This window comes from Artemia sp. Qi Xiang Cuo, chromosome 15 (assembly GCF_049724085.1).
Source record: "Artemia sp. Qi Xiang Cuo chromosome 15, ASM4972408v1, whole genome shotgun sequence".
NCBI classification, from domain to species: Eukaryota; Metazoa; Arthropoda; class Branchiopoda; order Anostraca; family Artemiidae; genus Artemia; species Artemia sp. Qi Xiang Cuo.
Genome location: NC_142808.1, coordinates 24,827,740 through 24,835,087, shown reverse-complemented (window position 1 = coordinate 24,835,087; position 7,348 = coordinate 24,827,740). Strand labels below are relative to the sequence as shown.

The 7,348-nt window shown below is 32.9% G+C and overlaps 1 long non-coding RNA gene across 6 annotated transcripts in view; it reads left to right on the top strand.

The window, feature by feature from the left end:
* LOC148943482 (uncharacterized) overlaps positions 1 to 7,348 on the top strand; it is a 160,209-nt gene that overhangs the window by 151,922 nt on the left and 939 nt on the right. The gene's annotated exons all lie outside the window — the stretch shown is intronic.

Below are 7,348 nucleotides of genomic sequence, written 5' to 3'. Positions count from 1 at the left end.
AAGTTTAATAAATTATCATAATAGTCAAGATAAATGGGAAGAAATAATGAATATAAGCTGAATATTTATTATATAATAATATCAGTTCCTGGGAAACTTAGCAATTGAAAATTCAAGAATTTATTGGATATTATTTTGATTTTTCATGGCAAAATTATAAAACAGAAAGTCTAAAATATATTTTGATTTTTCGTAGATTGCACTTGGCACAATAGTCTCTAGAAGATGTAGATGGGGTGGTAGTCCTACTCCTAGGTGAAATAATTTATTTCCGTTTTAAGTTTAACTTGACTATTGGTTTTAATTTTCCCTAATTTTAGGTTATATTATTCATCTATATCAGCAACTGTTTTCTTCGTGTTTGATGTGACTATGTATTTTAACCTCTAGTTTGGTTTTGGTTCCATTTATTCATTGTTAGTATATTCTGGTTGTTTGAAGTTTTAATTATTAGAAATTTATTTCTGCTCATCTTTTGTTTTTATATGACTCTTTACTTTTATTTGAAAAAACTCATTTCAGAATTTTCTTTAATTAATTTCTGATCTTTTTTATTGGCAAAGTTATACATTTGGTTAAGATTTTGAATTTGTTTTCATATTATGGTTATTTTAACAGGCTGGATGCATATAGTGTCTTTTGATTTTGTTCACCTTATAATTCCCTTAATGCTTCAACTGAACACCCTTAGCCAGTCTTTAGATATTGAAGATACGCTCTTTTGACAACCTGGAGGCACTCAATGACTTTTGATTTACTTTTTGAACTTATCAACTATTAAAATAACTACACGTCTTTTAAATAAGATATGATGACTGGATAAAGGATAAATAATAGTTATTGTTTACATGTTTTCTATAAACTGAAGATTCTGATTCTAATCTCCTTTGTGAATCAATACAACGAAAAATGTTGCTTTTCCATTTTGAATTATAAGAACTAGTTTCCTTCTCCACGCTGTACGACCGTTGAATCTTAAGTTTAGATTTCCACAAAATCTACGGAAATATTTGCTAAGAGTGGATTCAGCACTCACTCATTGGTATTCCTCTGAATGGATGTATGTTGTTCCTGAAGTGCAATGAGTTAGTGTATTTATTAGAAACTTTCCAATATTCGGTAGTGTTTTTCAAGGCCGTATCCAGGGGGGGGGGATTACCCGGTTTGAACCCCTCCCCCGAAATTTTTGACCGACTCGAAAATAAGTCGAAAATTAGTAAAACCTAGGTAAAAATCAGCAAAATTAGTAGAAAACTGAGTCAAAATTAGTAACCCCCCCCCCAAAAAAAAGTCAAAAATTAGTAAAACCCCCCCTGAACAAAAATCCTGGATACGGCCCTGGCGTTTTTATTTCTATTCCTGTGGATTTCTTTCATTGTGTCTTCGCATTACTAGAGTTCGCTAATGAAAGTTCGCTAAGTTCTAGAGTTTGCTAGAGTTCGCTAAGTTAATGAATTTTTTTTTTTTTTTAAAGTATATGCTGAATTAGTAATGCAGAAAACTTTTTATCTCAAACATCAACTGTTGGAGATTCTTGTTTAGGGAAAGCTTAGGCTCCTCCCGAGGATTTTCAAAGAATTTCAGACTAGCGACTGAGGGCAAGACTGAGGGGGACTGAGGGGAGGGGGTTCTTGTTAGAGTGGTGTTTAAAACCACTTGAAGACTATGAATGGAAATTAAAGTAAAATTTGGATCAGGACGTAGTGGGGGAGCAGTGAAACCAAACGAATGTATTCCTTTAAGTTATCAAGTTGGTTGATAATTAATACTTAATTATTTTACATATTAAGTGTGTGTTCATATTAGATGCTCTATGAGAAATGAGATAGAATCTTTGGAACGCAGCCAAGTAAATTTTTTATTGAACAAGTTTGAATATAAAAAAGTGTTCTTCAGTTCATGTACCTTAGATAGTTTACCGTTTCAAGCATTTTGTAGAAATTATTTAAACTATGCAAATAATTCTTTCGTTTCATTATGTACTGAAAATATAGTATTTCTTTGAAGTCCACGCCCCCCCCTCAAAAAAATCCAAACTTGCACTAATTCAAAAATGTTTAGAAAGTAAATAAAAAAACAAGTTTTTTTTAACTGTAAGTAAGGAGCGAAATTAAAACTTAAAACGAACAGTAGTTATTTCCTATATGAAAGAGGCTGTCCCCTCCTCAACGCCTCGCTCTTTACGCTAAAGTTTTTCTTTGTTTTATAAAATGGAGTTGTGAGAAAAAGTCAAACTTTAGCGTAAAGAGGAATAATTTCTGTTCGTTTTAAGTTTTAATGTCGCTCCTTACTTTCAGTTAAAAAACTTGTTTTTTTAAATTTAATTTCTGAACGTTTTTGAATTAATGCAGGTTTAGATTTTGGCTCACCATATAATGGAATGATTAAAATGAAATTTGAATATTAATTCTACTTTTTTTTACTAAATGTCTTTCTCGAAATTTTGATCGGACGATTTTGAGAAAAAAGGGTGGAAGAGGGTGCCTAATTGCCCTCCAATTTTTTTGGGTACTTAAAAAGGGCACTAGAACTTTTAATTTTATTTAGGAACGTTTTTATTAGTAATAAATATACGTAACTGATGAATTGACTTACGTAACGAACTTCTATATTCGTATATTTTATTATGTATATTACGGGGGTTTGCACCCTAGTCAATGCCTTGCTCTTTACGCTAAAGTTCAAATTTTGTTCTAATTCTTTAGGAATGACCCCTTAACCACAAAGGCTGTTAATTAGAATAAATAGCTCTTATAAAAGTACTAAAAAAAACTTTAGCGTAAAGATCAAGGTATTGACTAAGGGGAGAACCCAATCATATACGTAATAATTTCTGTTCGTTTTAAGTTTTGATGTTGAAAAGTTTTTCAGTTGAAAACTTGGTTTTTTTATTTAATTTCTGATTATTTTTTAAAAAGGGCACTAGAACTTTTAATTTTATTTAGGAACGTTTTTATTAGTAATAAATATACGTAACTTATGAATTGACTTACGTAACGAACTTCTATATTCATATATTTTATTATGTATATTACGGGAGTTTGCACCCTAGTCAATACCTTGCTCTTTACGCTAAAGTTCAAATTTTGTTCTAATTCTTTAGGAATGACTCCTTAATCACAAAGGCCGTTTAATTAGAATGAATAGCTCTTTTGAAAGTATTAAAAAAGACTTTAGCGCAAAGAGCGAGGTATTGACTAGGGGTCGAAACCCCTCATATACATAATAATTTCTGTCCGTTTTAAGTTTTTATGTTGCTCTTTACTTTAAGTTGAAACAACCTGTTTTTTTATTAAATTTCTGATCGTTTTTCAAATAATTCTGGGAAGTCCGGCGCTCACTTCATAGCAATACCCCTTCCCCATGAAAACCTCCTCCATGGAAAGATCCTCTCACGTAACCCTAGCCCCGCCCCCTTACCACTACCAGAAAAATCCCCCCTGAAATCGTCTGTATACTTTCCAATAACCAATACTATATGTTAACATTGGGAAAAGTTCATAACTTGCAGCCCTTCCCCAGGGACTGTGGGGCACTAAATCATCCTCAAAGACATAATTATTATATTTTTCGACCATGCTGAACAAAATGGCTATCTTAAAATTTTGATCCAGTGACTTTGGGAAAAAAATGAACGTGGGAGGGGGCCTAGTTGCCCTCTAATTTTTTTGGTCAGTTATAAGAGCACTAGAACTTTTAATTTTCGTTCAAATGAACCCTCTCGCGACATTTTAGGACCATTGGGTCAATACGATCACCCCTTGGGAAAAAATAAACAAACAAACAAATAAACATGCATCCGTGATCTTTTTTCTGGCAAAAAATAAAAATTCCACATTTTTGCATATAGGAGCTTGAAACCAAACAGTAGGATTCTCTTATACGCTGAATCTGTTGGTATATGATTTTAATTAAGATTCTATGACTTTTAGGGGGTGTTTCCCCTTTTTTCTAAAATTGATGAAACTTATAGGCCTATATTTAGAATCAGCATAAAAATCCGATTCTGTTGATGTATCTATTGGTATCAAAATTCCGTTTCTTAGAGTTTCGGTTACTATTGAGTCGGGTCGCTCCTTACTTACAGTTCGTTACCATGGACTGTTTGATGACCATGGCCATTTTCTATTTTTATTTCCTCTGATTTTAGAAAAAAGCGTGTTTGGTTATCATTTGTTTGATCTAATGAGTCATAATTTTTGCTCTGTTTGAATTTTGAGGCAAGCTGCATGAAGATTTTGGCAAAATTTTTAGGCAAATTTAACCCTTAAACTGCGCTCAGAACAATTTGAAGTACTAGATTTTGTCAAACTCAACAATTGTTTTGAATAATACACAAAAGGGCTGATTTTGTGCTTGTGTTTTTGTTCAACATAAATTTTGACATTTCAACATTTCTATATAGCCTACGTATGTTTCAAGCATATTTTTCAGGAATGTGTTCCGTTTCAACCTAGTAATGATCAACTCAACCTTGCTCTAGCTGAGCTCTCACACTCTGCTCCATTTTAGAATTTCTCAACAAGATTTATAACGAAAATGCACAGATGAAAAACGGCTCGCTTACACGGTACACTGAACATAGAAATTCATAAAGGATGTTAATAATTTGCTTTAACTTGGGAAGGCTAATTAGTTACGGTAGCAGATATATATTTCCCTTGGGCACGAATTATGTTTGCCAAAATGCAGCATTCAAACAGCTGAGATTAATCACCCTTTCGCATGCAATCTCCAAAATTATGATTTTTAACATTAAAAAATATAAATCAAATTATACAGATGCATAGAGGTAGTATTTTTACTAATATTTTTTTTTTTGCTCTAGTTCAGTATATAATTTTGTCTCGAGTTTTACCTTCACTCCTTGAATAAATAGCTGTATTTACTCACAAAAACTTTTGCAAAATTAGTTTTAATTGTGAAAAGCGGTAAAACAGAGAACCTTGAAGGTCTTGCAAAAATTAATAACAATTCTTATAGTATTCACATATTATGCTGGATTCATTCTGTTGTCTTGTATTTCCGTTTGCCAAGGCCGTATCCAGGGGGGGGGAGGTTACCCGGTTTGAACCCCCCCCCCCGAAATTTTTGACCGAGTCGAAAATTAGTAGAACCTATATAAAAATTAGTAAAATTAGTCGAAAACTGAGTCAAAAATTAGTGACCCCCCCCCCGAAAAAAATCCTGGATCCGCCCTTGCCGTTTGCTTTGTACAATGGCCCTTGACTTTTTGTAGTTAAATACTAAATCGAAATTACGTTGGAGTTCAGTATTGGGTCTTACTTTTAACGTATTTAAAGACTTCCTTTGGAGTTCAACGCTTGGACTTTCTCTACCAATTAGAATTACCTACAGAAAATTTAAAATGAAATGCTATGCGACACAACAGTAAAAAACAATGTTGAGCCTTAAAGACAAAAACTAACTTCGTTAGGTATGAGTAATTTCAACCCCCGCCTACTCCGTTAATACCGAATTTTACATTTTACTTTTTGAATTAAATAGTCTCTAGTGCAATAGATAAGCCTAAATGAGCATATTCAGCACAAAAATATTGTGACCGAAAAGTCAAAAATTTTTATTCCTAAAGATTCCTAAAAACCTAATTTATTCCCAAAGGCCTAAACAATGCGGGTTGAAGTGGCCAAACCTCCCATTCGTTTTGACTTTCATATCAAATTGATAAAGAGCAGATATTCAACCAAAAACGAAAAAGCAATAAAAAAAATAAAGCTTGTCCAAATTAAAGTAAAGAGAGGGCTTAAAACAAACGGAAGTTATTTTTAAATATGAAGGATAGCGTCTTTTCAGCTATAACCTTCTCATTTGTTCAAAAGCTTAATTTTGCTACTGTAAGTATTTAAAAATGTTATAAATGTAACCAATTGCAAGCTAAAAGTGGTAATTCAAGTATTTATGAAGTACTCTTCAAAGAATTTGAGCTTACAATTTATTAGTTAAAGCAAATTCTTGAAACATTATGACAAAACTGTGTATTTTAGTGTTGCTTTTTTTTCATCCGACGAAATTGTGCTTTAGATTTATTAAAGGAAAATATCTATGTCTATTTGAATCTAAGTTTAACACAACATCCGCGGGTAATTTTTTTCTGAGACGAATGGAATGCTCATGCCGACGACACTGATTGCTCAACTAAAGATACAATGTTGTGATTTTAATTTACAATTTGACATTTATTGTATTTTTTGAAAATTTTATGCTTCGTTTTCATTTCACTTCCATGATCCAATTTTTCTTTTCTCGGCAGCGAATTTAGTACTGCATTCAAAATATAGGGCAGGTGTTCCAATTTCTGTACAAAAATAATCGGAGGTAGAATTGTTAGCAAATATTTTTCGTTTTCTATGTTCTATGGAAATAGTGCCAATTTGATCTTAGCTTTGGAAATTTACGTAAATATTGTTAACGGACGGATGAAAATGGATTGGTTAGGAAATAAATAAGTTAACAATAAATACTACTATTATATAAAATTCAGCTCTGTGTCTTTATGCTTCCATCGCAATTGAATCAAATCCAACTAAAAATCTCGTGCCCCCATGCATCCCAAACCTTGTTTAACCAGCCCCCAATGCAATTAAACCTCATTCAACTCAATCCTGTGTAATTCAACCCCATTAAATTCAACTTCATTCCACACAACCACATTGAGCCCCCACCCCGTGCAGCTCAGTCCCATTCAACTTAACCCAATTTGACTCAATCTTCTTGCAATAGCCTTCGTTTTCAATTTCACAGGATTTGTTTTCAATAGGGCAGGTGTTCCAATTTCTGTATTTCAGCTAAAAACAAAAAAAGCAAATAAAAAAAGTAAAGAGAGGGCTTGAAACAAACGGAAGTAATTTTCAAAAATGAAGGACAGCATCTTTTCTAAAGATTAGTTTTATTTCTAAAGATTCCTAAATACCTAATTTATTCCCAAATGCCTAAACATTGCGGGTTGAAGTGGCCAAATCCCCCATTCGTTTTGACTTTCATATCAAATTGATAAAGAACATTTATTCAACTAAAACCAAAAAAGCAAATAAAAAAAAAGTAAACTTGCCCAATTAAAGTAAAGAGAGGACTTAAAATAAACGGAAGTTATTTTAAAATAGGAAGGACAGCGTCTTTTCAGCTATATCCTTCTCATATGTTCAAAAGCTTAATTTTGCTAGTGTAAGTATTTAAGAATGTTACAAATGTAATCAATTGCAAGCTAAAAGTGGTAATTCAAGTATTTATGATCGCGGAAAATCCCCCCCCCCCCCGGAAAATACCCTCCCCGTCGGAAAAGACCCCCGTAAAATACCCTCAGGTGAAAAATACCCCCCCCACCCCTGGA